The sequence below is a fragment of the Acomys minous genome, assembly GCF_964271855.1.
Source record: "Acomys minous genome assembly, chromosome: 6".
Classification (NCBI taxonomy): Eukaryota; Metazoa; Chordata; class Mammalia; order Rodentia; family Muridae; genus Acomys; species Acomys minous.
Window position 1 is genome coordinate 71,023,049 of NC_140487.1, and position 22,216 is coordinate 71,045,264.

A 22,216-nucleotide genomic window follows, 5' to 3' on the forward strand; every position below is an offset into this window, starting at 1 on the left:
TGGTCAACAGTGCTATAGGAGTGATGTAGCAAAAGTTAGAGACATTGTCAGTGGTCATGAAGCAAAAACCATATTTAATAGCAGTCAGAAAAGACAAGTAAAACACCATTCATTGAGTACTGTGGTACAATTTCCAGTATCTTCTTAAAAACTTTGTCTATTTACTCACTTTACATCCCAATCATATCCCCTTCCCTCCTCTTTTCCTGCCTATCCTCCCTCCCTCTCCTCTCAAACCCACCCACTGCAACTCATCAAGTGGCCTGGTGAGACAGCCCCCCAGGGGGAGGGATCAAAAAGCAGGCAACAGAGTCTACATCAGAGACAGCCTCCAACCCCCAGCCTCCGCTCCCTTTACTAGGGCACCCACATGAAGACTGAGCTGCCCATCAGCTACATTTATATTTCCAGTCTCTTAATGAGGAAGTCAAGGATAGGATAGGCACTTCTGCATCCTTTACCCAGGTGTTATGCTTTAGGATGTATGTTTGGTCCTTTATATGACTCTTGTTTATTAATCTTTAAATTTTTGTGTTTTAGAAGTAATAAGCTGACTACTTATTTAGCAATGAGTATTTCTGGCACATGAGAACTTCTGTAATTTCTTGAGGAAAGGACACTTGGGTATGGCTGTTATAATTTATTCTAATTATATAATGGCAGCAGGGATGGGGACAAGATAATGAAGAACTGGAGTCCTTTTTCACACAATAACTAAAAAGCTGGAAGTCCATCTTGAAATCTGCTCCATATTTTCACTTTGCCTAATTAACCCTGAGACTATCAATACTGTTACCATGCATTTTGTCCCAGAGTTGACCATCAGTCATGCATGAGAAAATGAAAATGGAGAAGGATGGAAAATTTAAGGTGAAAGTGGTAGATCAGCCACTCAGGTTCTAAGAACAGTGGTGCAGGGGCCACTATTCGGTGGCCACATCAGTGTCTGCTCGACACTGTCAGAGGAAATAAGGAAGGAAGGCTACTTAAAATGTAAGAAGTATGTTTGCTTTTAGGGCTAAACTGCAATTTTCCTTTTCAAAGTCTCACTGTTTCTATTCAGATTACTTCCTAATTAAAAATAATATCCATTATTAGGCTATCAAGAACTATGTAGCTGGAGACAGGGAAATTCTACTCAGGCAGAAAATAGATACTGTCTTCCAAGTCATGCCACAAATATTGTGCCTTTCCTTACTTTTATGATCTCAATAGCTCTTGTATATATAAACTATGAATTTTAAGCATCCCTTCTTGACCAACCATCAGTGACTAAGAATGAAATTTTACTCTGAAGCTCAAGACTATCTTGGCTCTTGTCACAGAAAGTGCTTCAACAATTTTCTTTGTCCTTGGGTCCTAAAACTATCAACGATGGGACCTATTACTTTTCAAAAACTGGAACAATGGCTAAACCCAGATGACACGAAAACACGTAAACTAAGACACTATAATCTTTGTATTCATAGGAGGAATGCAGTTTTTCTTTCTCATCACTTAATTTGAAAATGTTTCCCAGTGCTCATGCCCAATTACTCAACTGTTTTCTCATTTCTAGGAGGTAATACATATAGTCACCAGATAATATCATCCATAAGTTCTGACCCTGTGGCTGTTGTTAACAATTAGATTGTCCCTTCTTAACTTATTACTGAGCAGACTCTTGACCCCAGTTGTGCTTTAACTTCCGGCATAGTCACTACACCCAGGCTGTAAGCACAAAGGGCTCTTTCTCCAACAGCCAATCCAGTTTTGTCTATGTGTATTGAGCTTCAACTCTGTGTGATGTAGTTGCTTACAACTTGACAATTTTCAGGTAGAAGACATTTTCAAAATCCCAGAAGAAAATATGATGACTCTAGGAGAGACTTCTAAAATTCGTGCTAGGCTGAAAGTGGTACTGGTTACTGAGTTTGGGTCTATAAATTGCTATATATGAAAGCATAAATGTTTTATAAGTTTTCAATGGTTTGCTTATCTTACTGTACGTGTGTTGGTGTTTGCCTCTATGTATTTCTGTGCACTGTGCACATGAGTTGTAGCCTAAGGCCAGAAGAGGTCATCAGATCTTCTGGAACTGGAGTTATAAATAGTTATATCTTATGGGTGCTTGAAACTGACCTTTTAGAAGGGCAGCAAGTGCTTTTAACTACTTAATCACTTCTCTGACCCTAGATTATTCACAAATATTTTTTAAATCTCGTGTTGTTACATTTTCTGTTTACTAAGACATGAATCTGTTTCAAATGTGAGAGTCAACAAAATTTCTTGTTTTATTCTTTATTCCTAATAGAATTTATAATTGATATTTTGTTTATAAGCTGGACCTTATAAATGTAACTTATGAATGAAAAGAAAATCACTGAATTAAAAGATGAACAGAAATGATAAAATAGAAAAGAATTTAAATCATTGTATCATTTCATCAGAAAGAAAGAGAATAGAAGAGAAAGCCATACATGCTCAAAGACAAAGATAGATGATAGACAGACAGGCATGTAGACAGACAGAAAGACAGATGACATATAGTGTATTTGGGAAAAAACTGTGGAAAGGGCACCTTAGTAGGTACACCAGTGGAACTTTTGCTCCTGATCCATAAAAGACCACGGAGAAACATCCTCTGTGTCAACCTTAAAGTACACCCACAGAAGGTACAAGCAAAGAAAATAAGAGCTGTCAGGGAAAGACAATGAGCCATTGCTGTTTTGTGCTCCTTTGTTAAGCCTCTGAAAACTACAACATCGCTCTCATAACTGAGAGTTCTAATCTTCTCAAACGCACCTCATAAGCCCACTGCATTTAGCTCTTAGGAAAAGTAGGTGCCGAAAGCAAAAAAGTTGTGAAAATGTGCCTGTGTCTTTCCCTTTGCTCGCTTTCTCCCCTGTGTAGTGGCACTTCTACTTCTTTAGAAACCTGATGGCACAGAGGGAAAGAATGTACTCAAAATAGTCTGGGTGTGTTGTGACAGGGTGGAGGAGAGAATTGAAATGCCTGGCAGGTTAGTCACTGAGGATAAGGGTCAGAATCTAATACCCTAAACTACTGTGCCCAGTTTCTCTCCAAAGGGATCCATGGTGAACCATAAAAATTAATCTAAATGCTTTATTAAAGATATAAATAGCATCCTCCATGCCTGCTTTACAAAGCATGGCACTACCAGGGAGACAGCATAGATTAAGACCTTCTATGTGACTGTGTATAAATATGGAGAGTATTTGTTTAGCTTTCAGTTAGGTGTAAAGGCAAATGGTTCCCTGACATAGATAATTCATCACAATACACTTCCAAGCAGCATAGATTAGAGGAGAGTTTATTTAGGGGTAGTCACTACTCACCTCCTAAATCTAATGTCCATCACAAATGCTTATGTTTTACCTCAACACTGACGATCTTGGCGCACCAAACATGCCTATTATGTGTACATATTTTGGAAGTGAGGTGAGCTTTAAATGGTGAACTTCTGCATCTCACAGAAAGGCTCAATTTTATACATAGTCTTCTCCTGTTACAAAAGTATTAACAGGTGGATATGGACCCAGCCACACCCAGGGATGCCAGTTTCTTGTGACTAGGTTACACAGAACATCAGAGTATTCTTAACATCTCATACTTATAGTAATGCTACCTACCTACCTACACACACACACACACACACACACACACACACACACACACACACACACACTGCACATATTCTATACTTTCAACTTATGTCAGTGGTTCAGATTTGTGATTTTAGCCTTTATGAATTAAGGAGGTTTAACCACTTATTAATATTCTCTACTTGTTTTCCAAAACAAAGTGCCCTAGGTATGTAAAACAGAAAATGACCCGAATCACAATTTGAATTCTTCCATAGGACATGCCCTTGGATAAACCACTTTAATTCATCCATGTTTCATTTTCCTTATCTCCAAAAGACAATGTGGCCATCTTTGTATTATAAGAGATTTCAGATAACTGTTACATTCCTTGGCTGAGATAAGCATAAATGCATATTTTAAAGGCAGAAACTGTCCATTATGTTCTTGTGACCAGTCTTACCATTGTTTTATTTTCTGAAATGATTTCATTTACTAATTCTGGTAGGCAAAATGGTGTCCCCTCAAAGGCCTCTACATGTTTAATCCCTGGAAACTATGATAATGTTGTCATGATGACACCCAAGAAAGTTATATGACAAATAAATGTTTTTAAACAGTTAACTTTAAAGCAGACAAATTATTTGTATGAGTTCAAGGTAATCGAGGGGGTCATTAAAATTGGGTGATAAGGCTAATGTCGGAGTTTGAGTGACTTGATACAAGAAGACAGGACATTGACAGTGCAGAAGAGGCTGTCAGCCAAGAATAACACGTAACTCTTCTAGCTGGGAGTATAAGAAACTAAATGCTCTCTTAGGGCCTGCAGAAAAAAAAATAATAGTTAGTTTTGCAAAATTGAATTTATCTCAGTGAGGTTCATTTCTTACTCATTGATTATGAGTTTAAGATTATAAACTTGTGGGAGCTGGAGAGATGGCTCAGCGGTTAAGAGCATTGACTGCTCTTCCAGAGGTCATGAGTTCAATTCCCAGCAACCACATGGTGGCTCACAACCATCTATAATGTGATTTGATGCCCTTTTCAGCACTGTATGCATAATAATAAATAAATATTTTTTAAAAGATTATAAACTTGTAAAGTTTAGAATCCACATAGAAATGGGGATTTATTGATATTAAAAACTTTCATCTTGGTTTCCGGGTAGATGTCTTACCTTACTGGGAGCATGGCTGTGCCATGTATTATTCTCAGATGTCCCAGGCAAGCATAGAGATGACAATAAATGTTCTGGGAGAGGAATAGGTTAAAAGAACTTTGGGAAAGTGGTTTATTGCCACTAAACATTCAGCACTAGGGACAGTGCAGATATTATTTCACGTTTTGAGTCAGTACCTTGGAGAGAGGACACCCAGGGTGGATAAGGTCAGGGGGTGGATTCAGCTGCTTCTAAAGACTGATGGACAGGACATTCTCCACCTTTGAGTGGTGAGTGAGGTCTGATTTTCATACAAACTCTGGGGCCCCATTTCTGACCACATCCCCTTGATGGGGAGACCTGGTGGCACTCAGAGGAAGGGTAACAGATCACTTAGAAGAGACTTGATACCCTATGAGCATACACAGGAGGAGGAGGTCCCCCTCAGTCACAGACATAGGGGAGGGGAGTAGGGGGGAAGTGGGAGGGAGGGAGAAATGGGAGGATACAAGGGATGGGCTAACAGTTGAGATGTAATATGAATAAATTAATTTTTAAAAAGACCTGTGAGGTGTAGGGTGTGATTTTTCCAATTGTAAACTGAGAAAGAAATAGATTTTGCTTAAAGTATTTGGTATGAATTAGGTCTTTGTACATGACTGAGTTCCCTTGTCTGACCTTTGCTAAACCCCATAAGAGCCATAGGAGCCACGGAGCTGGGTTACCTTTGACCTGACGATGCATATGACATGCAGCTTCTGTAAACTCTTCAAGCTGCCTTTTTCCAGGTCTCTCTACCCACTGACTCTGCCTTGGCCAATGCCATCCTTCCTTATGGCCTGCCTTTATAGACCAGCAATAACGCTGACTTAACATACAAATTGAGCTCTCACACAGCAGAAGGTGAGTTCAAGTTCACCACCATGAGGTATTAATTCATTACTTGGCAAAGTGTGTTTATTTAGTGCCTCTACTATGCCATGCATGGCATATATGCTAGACACGCAAGTATGGAATAAGATGGAAACTAACCAAATGATACCAACTAATGTACAATTCACAGGCAAGCAAATAAATTAGTAAAGATGATGTATTGTGCTGTTTGTCAAATTCTCATAGTTCACTCATTGGTGCAATGGGATAGGATCATATGATTAGGTCTGTTTCTGAGCCACAAGTAGTACTGATGGACTCAGTGCTAAGTATTTAATTACCAGTTTGAGAACCTTCTAGGTGGCTTTCTTCTAATTTTACAATAACATTTGGGATGCCAGCAGTCCAACTGTAGATCACTAGGCGATTTCTGCTCACCACCATAGATATGTAGCCAGAGGAAGGGACACAAAACTTTTGTTTGTGCTGGAAATGGTTTTTACATAGTATCTTCTTCTGATGTAAAAAGATAATCAGGAAACACGATACTCAGAATCTGAAGGTGATGCCGAATTAAATGATATGATGAATGAGCAATGGAACGTTATGGTGGAAAAATATTTCTGATAGAGAAAAGTGAAAGGGAAAGTCTCTTAGCCGGCAGCAAGCACGTACCAAGATAGTGCTAAGCAACTCTGAACCAACTTGGATGTAGATCATATCTCAGTACAATGGTGATGATTTATACTCTTAATTCTTACCCAATATTTTCTATTTCTTTATATGATGATGGTTTAAAATATGATGGATATTATAGCCAGTATCTGAAACTCTTACTTTGACATGCAGATCAAAGTCTAAATTATCTTACTCTAAAACTAAATTGTAGGTGTACTAGTCACTTGTCATCATATTTATATTGTAATCATAGTTGTCGTTTGTGTGCATTTGTATCTATTATGTTATAAGCGTTGTATGCATGCTCACATTTATGTACAAATGTGGACATATGTGCTTTTCATATTGTATGTATGAATATAAAGAGACAAACAGGGTTATTGATTCTCATATTCTGTCTTGTCTGAGATACTCCTTGGTGTTTGCCACTGCATACACCAGCCTAGCTGGCCTTTGAACATTTGAGAATTGTCTTGTTTCTGCCTCTTATCTCTCCATTAAGTACTGTGATACAACACATATGCCCTCATCGATTCTGTCCACTCAAACAAATATGGCAAACCTATTACCCATTGACCTCTCTCCCCCAGACAGAGCAATCGTAATTTTACATTAAGAGACCATGAATACTTGTCAGTTCTTCTTTCCTTGATATGACAAAGATTAATTATGCAATAACAATATTCCTTATCATAGAGAAGATACATAAAATAAAACATTAAATAGAATAAATTATAATACTAAATAAGTACTAAGTAATTTTTATTGGAAAATTATAACCATGGTGCGCAGAATGGAATAAAAGTCAGCTTGCAATGAAATTATAAAATAGGGGTACTTAAATCTGCCTGCAAATTCAAGTCTGGGTTGACTGGAGGGATTAAGTAAGCTTGAGTAAACATTGAACAATGAGTATAAATTAATCAAGTGAACATTAAAAGAGAAGTTTGTTAGAAAAAGGTGAATGGCCAATCAAATGGCCTGTGGTAAGAGAGAACACAATTAGTAGAAAAATTAGTGCAAGTGAAGTAAAGAGACTCACGGTGGGCCGGAGAGATGGCTCAGCCATTAAAGGCTAGGCTCACAACCAAACATATAAGAAACTCACAATCATCATGAAACGGGGCATCAAGCAGGAATGAATGAAGAACGCCAATGAAAGCAGTAGGGATTCATGAAGGACTGCAGTAAAGTCTATTTCGAACACTGCATTTTTGACACAGAGAGGAGACATGAACATGGCTAAAGCAAAAGTCAGATAAGAAATGGGGACAACACTGCTCGTGGGTATGAAGGTGAAAATTAGATGGTGATTCCAACAGAAGTGATGGAGAGTGTTTTATGAAATCTGCGAAGACCAGATACGATTGGTCAAAGAGATCCTAAAGATGATACCCTACAACGCTGTTGCCCCCTCACAAAAACCAGAAACACTGTGAGAGAGCAAAGCACTCAGGAGGAGGCATCACATTGAAGGCATTGAATGGGAAAGGGACTCTAAGACAAACAAAAAGGGCTAAGAAGGAGACAGTTGAAAATACAGATCTGGAATTCAAAATAAAGGTCTAAGCTAGATATATAACCTTGTGAGTCATTTGCTCCTAGGTGGTAATTGAAGCCGTGGGCAAGGCTGAGACTGCCTAGGGAGCAAGCATTGCAAAGGAGGAGCAATGAACAGGAAGACAGAGTGTAACAGAAGATCAACAGGACAAACATGGAGGGCACAGCAGGTGCAGGCTGGGAGTCCAGTCTTATCAAGATCAAGACACAAGCTATAGAGTCTGGTTTTGCCCCGCCATAGTTGCTAAAGAGTGTGTGCCCTAGGACACAAGATATCTAAACAGACTTTACTCTGTTAATTAGTGTTCCAGATTATCTGTACTAAAGAGTAAAAAGTAGTGTTCTTTTCCCAATGTGGATACTTTTCTTTTACCTACAGGTTATTGAGTGTTTATAGGTCAAGAATTTATTCCATTGGGACTAGAGATATGTCTCACTGGTTGAAAAATACTGAAATATCTTAAATAGGACTAGGATTTGATCCTCAGTAGCCATAAGGTAGCTCACAACCATCCCAAGGGATCTGATGTCCTCTTCTGGTATCCAAGGCACTACATGTATGTGGTACACGCATATATATATGAAGACAAAATACACAGACACACAAAAGATTCATTCTATCACACAATTCAAGCTTGAAGTGTGCACAGATATAACACATTAATTTTAGGGCAGTGCTAAAGTCATGATAACCTACTTAGTCAAGAGCCAAACTGTCAGGTCCATCCTGAGAGTTGATGCATTCCTACCAAGAAAAGAAGACCAGCAAATAGTTATCTTCTGTACTTCAAATCTGTGTTTAAAAAGACAATAAGCTAAAAAGACAATATGATAAAAAGGCAGCATGTTAAGAAAGAAAATAAGCCCTGTTTTATGTTATTTCATCAGGCAATTGTGAATACTAGTTCATATTATTTTACATAGCATCTTCTAGACTTCGTTATCTGATTTCTAACCAATAGGGCAGGTTCACCTAATAAGAGCTAAGGAACTGTTGAAAAGAGACAAGCATATAACTAAGTGCGGATAGTTGACTATAGTCTTGGCAAGAGTGTTGAAAACTAATGAGAATAAGGACTACCTCGAGAGCCAAGAAGCAGGGCCATCTCAGGTCATAACAATACACAGCCTTGCTTAGCTTGCAGTCCCTTCAAGTTTTTTCTACATTTCAGTTGTTCCGATACTTCTTAGGCTGATCAGTGTAAACTCCTTTTTTTAACATACACATTTAATATCAATTTGTTAAGGTTGTCAACTCCGGTCTTTGTTAAAATGAAAATCTTTGAACCTCTCATTTCCATGTGAGCTTGATAACTACACGAGCATAAACCAACCATGGCATTAGCTAGTAACCATTTGTGCCAGAAGATATTGTCTGAAAGCACATTTAGACTAAGTGTATTGTTTTGCTATGGCTCCTGTAACATGGTCCCACAAACTAGGCATCCTGAAGATCAGGAACATAGCCTCAAGTTCTTAAAAACCACAGAACACCAATGGCAAAAGGTTGGCAGATTTAGTTCCTTCCAAGATACAAGAAAATGACATTCTTGGCATGTCTCCTGGGTATGTAAGCAGGTGGGGTTTTTTGTTTGTTTGTTTTGTTATGTTTTGTTTTTGTGATGTTTTCATGACATTCCCTCTGTAGTAGATACTTTCCCAAAAATCTATACTTTTTGTATTTTCTCAGTCATGATGGACTACTGACCACCTTAATGTTTTCTTTTGCAGTTCACAAATACACTTCCTCCAAAAACTCAACATTCTAAGATACCAGGTGCTATAACTTTGGTAGATGATTTAGGATGGATGGAGTATCTGTACAAAGCAACACACAAATACACTAATAAATATGGTATTTTGTACCTACCATTAAGACTGATCAGCAGCATACTCTAAAAACATAGGATTCAGTATTATTGATGGATTGCCTTAAATTCACTTGCCTTACCCTCCTTGTCTTCAAAGGCAACGTTTAATAATGGATGACTAGCTACTGCATTTCCACAAAACTTACCAGAATGAGCCAGTGTTTTAATTTTTCTTCTCCTCTAATTTTCTTGTAACATTCTTGCAAACTCAAGCTGTATATTGATTATCTTAGTATCCTTTATGTACAGCATGGTGTATGTACATGATCTATCATTAGAGAGAATATTTTGAGGTGAATTGCATTGAAAGTCTAGTTGGAACTACACAATTCTTCAGTGTCTTTAGAACTGTGCGGAGTTAATTGACTCGCATAGGAGATTGCCCTAGTCTCACTCACCAAGCTCTAATTAAGTAAACTAATGAAAAATTGACAAATGGTAGCTCAATTAGGCCCATTTCATCTATCTTCTGCTCTGGACATTCATTGGCCTTGCATTGCCCAAGTGATATAATGAGCTGGGATGGTCTAGGGCTCTGATTTAATAATCCCTGTAAAATGAGTGCACAGATTTGGTGGTTCAGCTTACTTCAAGGGACGGATAGATAGCATCTTATACTCAGATAACCGGAATAGCACAATTACAGTTAATAGTCTCTGGTCATATGTTCCCCAAAGTCACATGCTGTTAACTAGATTGAGAGGAGTGTGATTATACATTTAAAAAAAGCATACTTTATCCATTTTTCAGTAACTTCTGTACATATTCTGATGTCAATTTCACTGGCAGGGTTATACCTTTACGTTTCCTGTTTTGAAATTGGGAGGCTCATGCACCACAGACTGGCCTCAAACTTACTACAAAGCTGAGGACCACCTGCATCTTCTGATCTTCTTGCCTCCGTCTTCTGAGTGCTGAGTTGACAGGCATACGCCAGCCTGCCAAGGGTTAAGAGGTACTGAGATGGATCTCAGTGCTTTGTGCATACTAAGGCATCACTAGACAGACTCTGCCCACTTACCAGTCCTTTGGAAAGACTTCTCTGATTGTTCATTCTAAAATTAGCTGCTCACTTCACTCAATTTCTATCATGTGGCCCTTTTCGAAATGCTTCTTTTAGTGCTGGTTACTATTAAAATAATTCTTTACTTAGGTCTTTACTATTTATTTATTTATTGTGTGTTTGTGTTTGTATTTACTATTTATTGATCCATCTTCTATCCCTCTTAGAATATTAACTGTTCCAGAGTACAGGCATTTATTCATTCCTCCTTACTGGTTTCTCACCCAACAAGGACTGGGCACAAGAAGAAATCAGATAATTTTAGAGATGTGTGGCTCTAAAAAGACTACTTCCGTGACCCATCAGATCTCTGACCTCACTTCTGGTATGTCTTCGCTCCATTCATGTCTCTTAAACTTTCCTGCCTCCAGGAAAGTTTCTCTTCCCTTCTGTATGCTTCACTTCCTCATTCGTTTGGGGTTTTTTTTTTTCAAGATAAACTTTCCTTCATGAGAGCACCCATGTTTCCCAAAAGAGTAACAGTGCCTTGCTCTGTTTGGTTGTTCTCCCTTGCGTCTGAAAAAGAAACAGTGGATATCTATGTGTTATCCTAGAAGACAGGGGATACCACTCATAACAATTTTGAGATCTAGACCTTCATGCCCTGAGCTGTATGGTGTGCTGTCTGCCCTTAGCTCACAGCTTATAAACACTACTCCACTGGAATCTGCTCCAGGGTAGGAGACTCCTTACCCCACTTCACATGGTCAATGCTAAGGTTGCCCAGCTCCTGAATTACCTGTGGGGTTTGCTGAGGCTCTGCTGAGGCTCAGTTTTAGTTTAACCTCTCCCTCTACCAAACCTGCTTTACCCTTTCTCTGGTTCACATATCAATGCTTAAGGACACTACACAGACACAAATCTTAACTATATACTCTGCATCCCTGGGAGTGCATGGAATGGCACATGCTGAGATTTAGGTGAAGTGTAAAGCTCAGAGGATGGAGACTTTATGTAATTGATCCACTCTTATGCACTATTAAATGTATGAAGTCTAAAACGATGCCTGGAAGGTGTTCAATTAACATTTGTTGGACAGGTAAATTAAAAAGAGGGCAGACAGCTCTCTTACAAGTTAATTATGGACATGGAATAATTCTACATATTTTTACTTGAAGACAATACAGAGAAGTTTTCAGAGGGTATTCAACTCCTTTGAATAAGGAATGCTAGCATACCAAGAATAAGCTCTATGAATAATTTATTTTGCAATCTCAATTTCTCATTTTATTGTGTGTGTGTGATCTCATAGATACTCAGAGTCCCTGTATTTTTATATCATAGCTCAACTGGCTTTCTTAGAAACAATATAAAGAAGTCATATAAGACATTCTTTATTTCCTAAATAAGGAAGCTGAATATTGGGCAGTTAATATGACTCCTCTGAGGGTACCTGTCTTAACATGGCAGAATGCACACACAAACTCAGTTCCTCCTGTCATTATGGCCGTGTTTGTGCTCTTTCATTCACCAAGAACAACCTCAGCTTCTAATAACTACATTCTAAATTCATATAACTATTATTTGGGTTTTTTTTTTGCAAAGAGATTTCTGAACTGCTCAGTATCATTTAAGACTCTGTTTCTTTAATTAAGAGACAAGAAGACTCTCTTTGATTAGGGACTCAGAAGTTTCTCCATGATGTTGAAAGGATTGGAAATCTTAATAAACAGAAGCTATTGCTTTTAAGATTCATCTGTGAAGCTCTTAATAAACACTGCAAGAAAGAGTAATCACTGTACCCAGGTCTCAAGAAATCTTCCCTCTGAGAGTCACTGGTTGGTTCTATTACGACAGAGATGTCAATGTGACTTGCCAATATAATTTCTCATGTAATGCCTGAGTTTCAAGAGAAGATATACGCAAAATATTTACTACTCTAAAAGTACATTTTACAGAGGTTTGTCTTTATGAATCTGTGTATAATCAAAAAAGACAAATTTAACTTCTAATGAATAACAAATTTGCTTTTTAAACCTACACTAAATTTATTCTTTGCTTACTTCAATATCGTGGCCAATGAAACCGAGAGTGATTAATGATATTCAGATGCAAAATATTTTAAAGAAGTGGTTTTCTTTCAGGAAGTGAGCAATACCATGATCATAATACTCTATGAAGTTGCATGTCTGAGATTATATGCTAGGTTGAGCACCGTTGAGTGGTCACCTGAGCTAGGTCCCATAGAGTTCCTGCTTCCTCTAGACAGCTCTCTATCATGGCTAAGGGACTAGTGCAAGCATATGTCTGTGAGTGGTCGGATTATCTGAGCCAGTGGAACTGATTCAGACTCTGCATCCACCAGACAAAACCCTTTCCTAACACTGATAGGGATCAGCCTTTGTTTTGCTCAGTCTGACACCTTTGCAAACCTTTTAAAATGATTTTCCTGCCTCTTCCTGCTCTTCCCCAACTATGGCATACATGCCATGGTGTAGCTACTTCCTCCAAAATGACACAAAGCAAAAGAGATCTACCAGGGAAAAGTAGCCAGGAAGAAGAGAACAGAGGGACAAGAGAATGGAGGAACCGGAGAGGAGGAAGAGAGGGAGACTAAGAACACTGGGTACATGAAAAATACTATAGTGAAATGTGTTGCTTTATATACTTACTGAAAAAAATGACTAATAATGTAAATATCTTCTTGGAAGGAGAAGGGAGATCCCTACGACTCTGGAATCTCCTTGTATAGATCTACAATGTTCCTGCCCAACGTCATATAAGCAGAAACCAGTTGCTGGAGGAAGGAAGCCCCTGAGTGGAGCTGCCTGAAAGCTGGGCAGAGGTCCAGTAGTGTGCCTTTCAAGACTGCTCCTTATGTAGGGGTGGGCTTTTACGCAGTGTCCTTACTGGCCATGAAAAGGAGGGGCAAATGCACCTTGTGTGTAATCATCTGAATTTAAACAAAATAGATATTCACCCATACTCCTTAAGTAACTCCTCGGCCATGTTCATGAAAGGATTCCCAGTGAACTCACTGACTCATTAAACTAGTCGTGGCTGGGATGATTTTTTTTTTCTGTCTGTTACTGGTGCTCTATCTAGAGTGTGTAGAAATTCATTTATCCCTCCCATTCCCCCCTGAAAAAGATGCAACAGGCTCATTTAAAATCACATGAGTATCTTTTAAAAAGCATGTTCACAATAATACAAATGGTATAGACTGCAGGCATTGCACGATGTCTCCTCACCACATGTCGTATACTGAGGAAGTGCAGCCTGGCTTTGCCCAGCACGTGGGAAGCCCTGGCCTCTCGCCTCACCAGACACAAACACATAACAGATCCTATTAAGTGCTTAAGACACATCTAGAAACAATTTTAAGGCTAGGTCAATTATTATGCAAACTACCTTAATTTCAGTACATGCAATGAATACTTTCTTAAATGTGGTAATGTTTTGTGTTTTTGAGATGGTTACGTTTGGAGAAAAATGTACTGAAAATTCGTATACATTATTCTATTATATACATCCAGAATGGGGAATAGTATAATCTTCCTGGGTTCAACAGGAACAAAATGGGATGAGGCTATAATAAATGAAACAATATTTGGCAGAATGATGACGCTATAAACACTATTGCAGTCTTAAGACAGCTGTGGTATCAACAGCTGTCCTTACTGACCATGAAAGGAGAGGCAAATGCACCTTGTGTGTAATCATCTGAATTTATACAAAACAGATATTCTTGATATGTGACCAGTTCAATTACAAATTTCACAGTCTATTCCTAGACTGTATTTTCATAAAACATTTTCGCTTATTCTCATATGTTATGAGAGATCTATGAAAGATCTTTGGACATATTATTATCAGAGGAACTCCGCTGAAAGGGAGCTGGGCTTCATAAAATTTATAAACCCACTGTGAGGGTTAGGGTAGATCACAGGCTGAGTTCACGTTCTCTTATGGAATACATTGCTGAATGAATACCCAGCATCCTTAGCTCCCAGGGTTACACATATTCAAGAGTCAAAGTCACCTATAACTAGAAAGGCCATATTAGACCAAAGAATACTTTTCTTTTTACAAAGGATGTCTAAATCATAAAATTGGCAGAATTTAAACTTTAATCTATTTCCTTTCCTCTTGATCTGATGAAAAGACTCATGTTTATGCTCAGGAAAATAATAAATATTTTTACTGGATGATAGTAATAGTGGAAGGAAGTGTAAGCTGTCATTTTTATGACCAGGTCATGTGGTCATGCTTGCACTGTATCAAGAAGAATCTCCTTGTTATATTGCCAACTATTAGTGAAGCTCAGAATAAGCCTGTGCCTCCATAGAATTTGAGGAAGTGCTTACTTATTCAATGACTAATATCTGTTTGGTGGGGGTGGGGTTAATCAATGACATCTAAGTCCAACTGTCAGTCAAGTTGTATATTCTTTTTATCTGTCAATGGAAAGAGAGAAGCCCATTGCTCATGCATTCAACATCCCGAGTTGTCCCCAGCTCTGCTGAGAATCCTTGCATCATTGCTGTTTCTCACTCTTCTCAGGAAGGATCAACACACATCACTGCTCTCCTTCCCCACAATTTCCTCTGCATCCTCACTTCCAGATGGCTAATTTTTCCATCCCATCATAGGAACCACTACCCAATTATTCTACCCCACTCATTACCTTACCTCTCTATTTCTTGTCTGTCATATAGGTCAATAATCTGTGGAGAGAAAGCAGTTGTATATGAGAATCTGTGCTTTATTTATTCCTCAAAAAAATGTTGAGGAAAGCTCGTAGCCCCTGCTTGCCAAAGGTGTGGACTAAGTTCCCCTGCTGCCACCTCAGTCTGCTTGTGCCTGGTGCTGAGATCCTCCTGCCCTCTCCTGCCCCATCACGTCTTTACCTGACTCAGCACGGTAGCACCTCAGTCTCACCTCGTCCTACCACAACATTTCTCTACATTTTCTCCTATTCATTCGTTGGTCCTATTACTTGCACAGTTCATTTTGATAAAGTTCCCCCTTCTCTCCTTTCTCTCTTACACCCCAGGGCCTTTTGTTGTTTATTTTTGTATTTTTAAGAATTATGCATTTCTACCTTTCTTCCCAGAGGACCCTTATGGCTGGAGCCGTTGATACTTCTTAGACTGGTTTGTTGCATAAAGATTTCTAAAAGAGTTGTTAGCGAGTCAGTGAGCCCTGTGATTTATGACTATTGCTCAGGCAGCAGCTTAGCTGGAAGAATTGAACAAAACACGGGCATCCCAAGGGAAACCAAAAGCTAATGTAAAATGCCGTAGACTTCTGCTTTCAAAAGAGATCTTTTACAGCAATCTAGTCAAGGCTCAGCACATCATAGCAAAGGGCATCACAGTTCTAAGATGGTAATGGAGTTAGACAAAAGGCCACTCCAGCATGGCTAGCAGGACAGAAAACCTGGAAGCGGACCTGACTCTCTCGCCTGCCTTTTCTGTTCCTTCCTCTACCCCTCCAATGACAATGACTTCACCAGTTCTGAAAGGTCTGGAACTAAGCACAGGCTACATCTACATGACTCTCACTCATTAATCCGGGGTTGCAGATTGCTTACATACGTCAAAGGAGTTACTTTATTCTGTACAAGGGAAGTTGGTTTGTCAACATTGCAGGAGCTCAGAGTTGCATTGTTTTAAGAACAATCTGCCTTTCTGTTCTGCCTTCTAAATTATAGGGGAGTGAAAAGATCTAAGCTCCTAATAAAGTTTTAAATAGATTGCATCAAGTGGCATGCTAACTTGAGTAACTGTACTATCCTAAACAGTCTCACTGTCAACCAAGTGGCAGGTATTTGGAGACAGCACCAGTAGGGAATTAAGGACCCTAGTTGCCTTCTCTTAATCTTTACCTATTCTATGCTTAGAAAAAAGGACAATGAACCCTGCCCTAGGGAGAGGGGTGGTTCCTGATAGCTACTGGGAAGTGATTTGATTGCCTTCATCAAGCTGATGTCTCCAGATCTCTGGCAAAAATGCAGTTGTGTGAGAAAGGAGAAGGAGTTGGATGTGGAAGAAGAAAGTGACTCCCCATTGGGATATTATATGTCTAAGAAAGCTTGGGTCACATTACTTCCATGAGGGTACCCTTCCTTGGATAAAATGTGGATTCTCTACTTATGTAACGATGGTTGATTCCTTGGCATTCCTCTCCACAAAATTATTTGGGAACAGGAATAAAAGAAAAGGTTTCTGGAGGAGGAAAGGAAGTCTTTTTAATTGTAGTCTTTAGACATCCTTTTTGTACAAACACAGCAAGTTTTGTGATAATGCCTCATGTTTTTACTTGCCCAAAACATTCAGGGTTGTATTTCATCAAGAGGAGAGCTCTAAAAGATTAGAGTTACTAGATCAAATAAAGGCTACCTAGTGCAGTTTGAACTTAAAACTAGCGTTTTGCATTAGTTGTCTTAAATACTTGATGATAGGATACACGTGCTTTAAAACTCTTCGTTTTCAACTAAGATTCTTACTTAACTATATTTTCCTTAAATATGCCAACTCTATTGTTATAGGACTAACTGGAGTCTATTGCCCCTACAGTTTTAGGAAGGTCTATGGTTGTAGAAGTTGTTTCTGCAATGAAAGAAAGACAGTAGGGGAAGAGTGCCAGCGTACTGTAGAAAGGACATGAAACAAGTTTATAGCATCTGTAAGGACGCATTCAAAATGTAGTTCTAGTTTACAGGGAGAAGAGATGCCATTTGTTGGCAATATAAGACTTGAATTGCAGCACTTAGAAATGCCCCTTTGTCTGACTTCCACACGAACTCTGGTGCCCCATTTTTGTCCACGTCCCCTTGATGGGGAGGCCTGATGGCACTCAGAGGAAGGATAACAGGTCACCAAGAAGAGACTCCATACCCTATGAGCATATACAGGGGGGAGGAGGTCCCCCTCAGTAACAGAAACAGGGGAGGGGAATAGGGGGGAAGCGGGAGGGAGGGAGGAATGGGAGGAAAAAGGGATGGGCTAACAATTTAGATGTAATATGAATAAATTAATAAAATATTACAAAAAAGAAATGCCCCTTTGTCATTTGTCACTACAGGTGTAGGGAACACAGAACGAAATACCGGCATGCATTTTTGGAGGTTGATAAAGAAGAAATAGGTGTTAAGACTTAGGGGAGTGAGTTAGTAAAGTAGCTGCTCATATCCAGAAATATAACATGATAAAATGTAGGGCCAATTTTTTATATGGGGATTAAAATGACTAAACTTTGCTATATAATACAACAAACTAACTTAAATAATTCAAAAGAAACAATTACCATCACATAAAAACAATAAAAACATGCCTCTTTTTCATCGATTCCTGGTGGGAAATAATTTGCAGGATAGATATAAATTGCTAAACACAATGTCTGACAAACAAGTGCTAAATATGTACCAATGGCTATCTTTTTTATTTTCCTCTATTTTTAGTTCGTTCTTAGAAACTGTTTATCACAAATTAACTTTCAAAAGTCCTCAGTCATTACCTTTTAAAATATTTCATCTGCTCTATTCCCTCTCCTTTCTTTATGGAATAATTAGATGCTAAACCATTAGATATTGTATGCCAATTAGTGTGCTCTATTTTAATTTTTTCCCTTTGTACTTCAGCTAGGTGCATCTTTCTGGCCATGAATGTAAACTTTCCAGACTCTTCCCACCATTTGTGTAAGAATGCACCAAGTCTGTCAAAGTGAGTCTTCATCATCATTTTGATTGTCTTTATTTCTGGGACTTCTTTCTTATGGTTTTGATTTCTGTTTGAATTCTTCATGCATTGTTGCATTTTATCATCTTCCGCTGCTTGGGATTTGAACACACTGGTCGTGGTTACTTTAAAATGTTTCCCTGGGATGTCAGTATTATCACTAACTTGGTACTGTTGGTTACGTTGTGTCTCTCGACCATGTACTGTTTTCTGTCTGAATTTTTAGATGTCCTTACATTTTAGCTAATTACTTGGCACAGATTGCAAGGCACTAGAACTGGAATAATTAGTATTTAAGCCAGTTACTCACATGCTTCTTTTGTTAGGCATTCAGAGTGGAGAGTCAAGCTAATTTGGAAAAATGTAAGGCCAGTTTTGAAATTTGTTGCCATCCCCTGATGTTATCGTGCCATTAATGTGAGGATTGATGTGTATGGGAGGATTACTTTAGCCGCATTCACCATGCATTTATTATCTTTTTCATTCATCAGAGTATTTTAATTCAACTTCAGATTTTTCTCTGTCATCTGTAATTTATGTAAACTAACTTTTCTACTTTCTAGATAATTGGAAAATTACAGATATCTTCCTATAATTCATTTATAATCTAATACTTTCATTATTGGATAACCTACTTTGCTTGATTTCCATCACTTGAAATTTATTAAGCCTTACTTTATGGCTAAGATTGTGGCCTGTCTGAACCAGTGTTCCAAAAAGATTATGAGTCTGATATTCTATCAGAGATATTTGATTGATAATGTATTATGTCCTCAATGTATTTGTAGCTGTCTTATATCTGCTCTTGAAATAAAATATTATCCCCTCTTTCGTATTTTAGATCTATTTGCTAGATGTATTTGAAGGTTTTCTATTAGTGCATAAACATTTGAGTTGATATATCTTTTTAGTGAATTGATTAGCATAGGATATATTTTCATCATATTCTTTATGAAATGTCACATTTATAGTTGTTTAAAATTGGGTTATATGTACATATAACTATAAAAACTGACACATATTGGAGGATAGTGTGATAGCTGATGATTAAAGTACAAGACACCCAGATCTGATCTCTCACCAGAAAAGACACTCTGAAACAAAATAGATGAAACCCAACCAACCTGTCCAATGTAGTTAATTACATTTATTTCTTATGCTTGTTAAAGACATCATGGTGGATAAATTTGTAACATTGGGGGAGTCTTAAAGATTGAGACATAGGAACTCTGAATTATCTTTTATAATATTTTCAAAGGCCCAAATTGATTACTAAATTTCTGAATGATTATCAAAAACAAAACTCTGTACAACCGGCCTACAGAGCAAATTGCACAGCCTCCACCAGTTTTTCCTCCTTGCTCCAGACAACATGGCTTTTCTTCAGCTACAGAGCTTGGGATGCTCCCACAGTCTTTCTGCAAAGAACCTTTTCCTGTAGCTTCATTGAACTCAATTAGCACCTCTTCTGGAGTGGTTACCCTCTTATCAACCTCAGCTTTCATGTCCGGATCGTATGGGCACCTCCTGGTTGAGCAGGTTCCAGATACACAGGCTCTTACATACCACGGTCTAAGACTTCCCAACTCCAGTTATGATTGCAGCTATGAATTATTCTCTAAAGTTATCTATTGTCCCTCTTCTGAAATTGGACTATTCATTTCTATTTACAGTTTTTTCTTAATTGGAGCTTCTCATGCCCCCTCACCTCCCAGTCCCTCCCTCTCCCATCCCCTCCCTCTTTCCCCACTCCCTTTCTCCTCAGAGAGATATCAACCTGCCTTGGCCTATCAAGTTGAAATAGGACTAGGTACATCTTCTATGGAGGCTCGACAAGGCCATCCAGTTAGTGGAAAGGGACCCAAAGGCAGGTCACAGAGTCAGAGACAGCCCCTGCTCCTGCTGTTCGAGATCCCACATGAGGACCAAGCTATAGGTCTCTGTTACATATGCTATTTATACTTTCATTTTTTCCAACGGTTACCACTATGAGCTCTGGCATGACATAGGCCCTCAATATATACACACCTATTTAGTAAGTGATACTATGTCTTATGTGTTGAGATCAAAATTCCACCTAAGTCTAGCTTGGTGAACCAAGGTGTTTAAAAGGTCTAGGAGTATAAAGGATCTTACATCCTGAGACCCAAATATTGCAGTTACCTGGTGTGTGTCCTTGGTTGTTTGGGTGTTTGGGGATGAGGAAATGGAATAGAGGATATTATTGCTCAGTGTTCCCCCCACTGCCCAGCCCTTCGCCCCAGGAAAACTTGAGGTCATTCAATTCTGCAGTGTGAAGTGCTGTTCATCTGTACCATCTATGAACTGGTAAATGATGAGAAGATGCAGACATGCCTGAAGTACTTACTAGCTTACAGAGACTCTGCTTTCCTTTTATTTCTTTCTCTATAGTTTCCTCATTGTAATTGAAAGGAGTTAAAACCCATTTAGTGATCTGCTGTTTATCAGGCAAATGATTCTTTGAAGCAATTCCCTGTGGGACTTGCTTTACATTTCGGGGACATTCCAGTTCAGTGACAGCAGATGGAACATCATGGTTAAAATTTGAAAAAGAAAGACAGATAAATGAGTTCTGGGGAGACAACAAGACCGCAGTTACATAGATGAAAGGCAGCTTCAAAAATTGCTGTTTGCATCTAAAACCCATACCCAGCTGAGAGATGAGGGGATGTAATGGAAGGGATGTTAGCTCCGTTGGCTTGCGTGATGAGGTCATGTCGGTCATGCTATGCAACAATGGGGAAAGGAATCCCTCTTTGTTTTCTGAGTTCCCTTTCCTTTTTTGAGGGGTGGGTAGCAGAGAAGAAATAAGGCAAATCAATTCTTATTGTAGTCAGCAAAAGCATGAAGTATGGATGTGGTGTTCACTAGTCACCTCCCTTAATACTTGCAGCTAAACGTTAGTTGCCCTAGATATAAAGCAAAATTTGCTGCTTTATTTTAAACGTTATGAGTTACTGGCGGATTGATGAGCAATTTTTCATGTGAAAAGCATTCTTCTGATGTCATTGCTGACACATCACATAAATGACATCCTAAACTTATTTTCTATCTACGCTGTGTGGACTCATCCTTATAAGACCTGGTCATTGATTGGATCATACAGTGTAAATGACCAGAAATTTCCCTCAATAATTTCCTTTTACAGCAAAAGACAAGGAATACATGTAGGGTTCTATGATACGTTTATGAAAATTGTTGACAAATGAGCTTCATGAATTATCATATATCTATGTTTTTTTAAAAATCCTTCTGTAATGAAGCTTCTTAAGAATCAGGAGGTGTAGGAGACTTACTAAACTCAGGAAGTATGCAAAACTTAGGAGGCACAGAACTCCTGAAAGTCATAGGATTGAAAAGAGCATCTTTTCATTTGGAAAGCTGCTAACCTGCACCTCCTGTCTACTCAGGTAATTAATTCTATTCCTTCTCAAGTCTCTGATGGGTTTGAAGACCAGATAGTTTAGTTTTACAATTAAGCTTGGTTGTTTAAGCATTAAGATGTTTTTAGGTCTAGATAGATGTTTCAAGTAGATAATGATGAGATATGATGGCTATTGATTTACATTCAGAATTTTAGACACACCAAGATAGGAAAGATGTTTTCTTTAAGGCTACCAAACGCAGATAGCCAAAACACTAATATTGTAACATTTATATAATTCCTGATTGTTTCATGGTTCTTCTCTCTGTAGGAAATTTATTGTATATATGTGTAATAATAT

At 38.5% G+C, this 22,216-nt stretch overlaps 1 long non-coding RNA gene across 1 annotated transcript in view; it reads left to right on the forward strand.

Annotated features, from left to right (window-relative positions):
* The window catches only part of LOC311600313, a 44,339-nt gene that overhangs the window by 5,450 nt on the left and 16,673 nt on the right, over positions 1-22,216 (forward strand). The gene's annotated exons all lie outside the window — the stretch shown is intronic.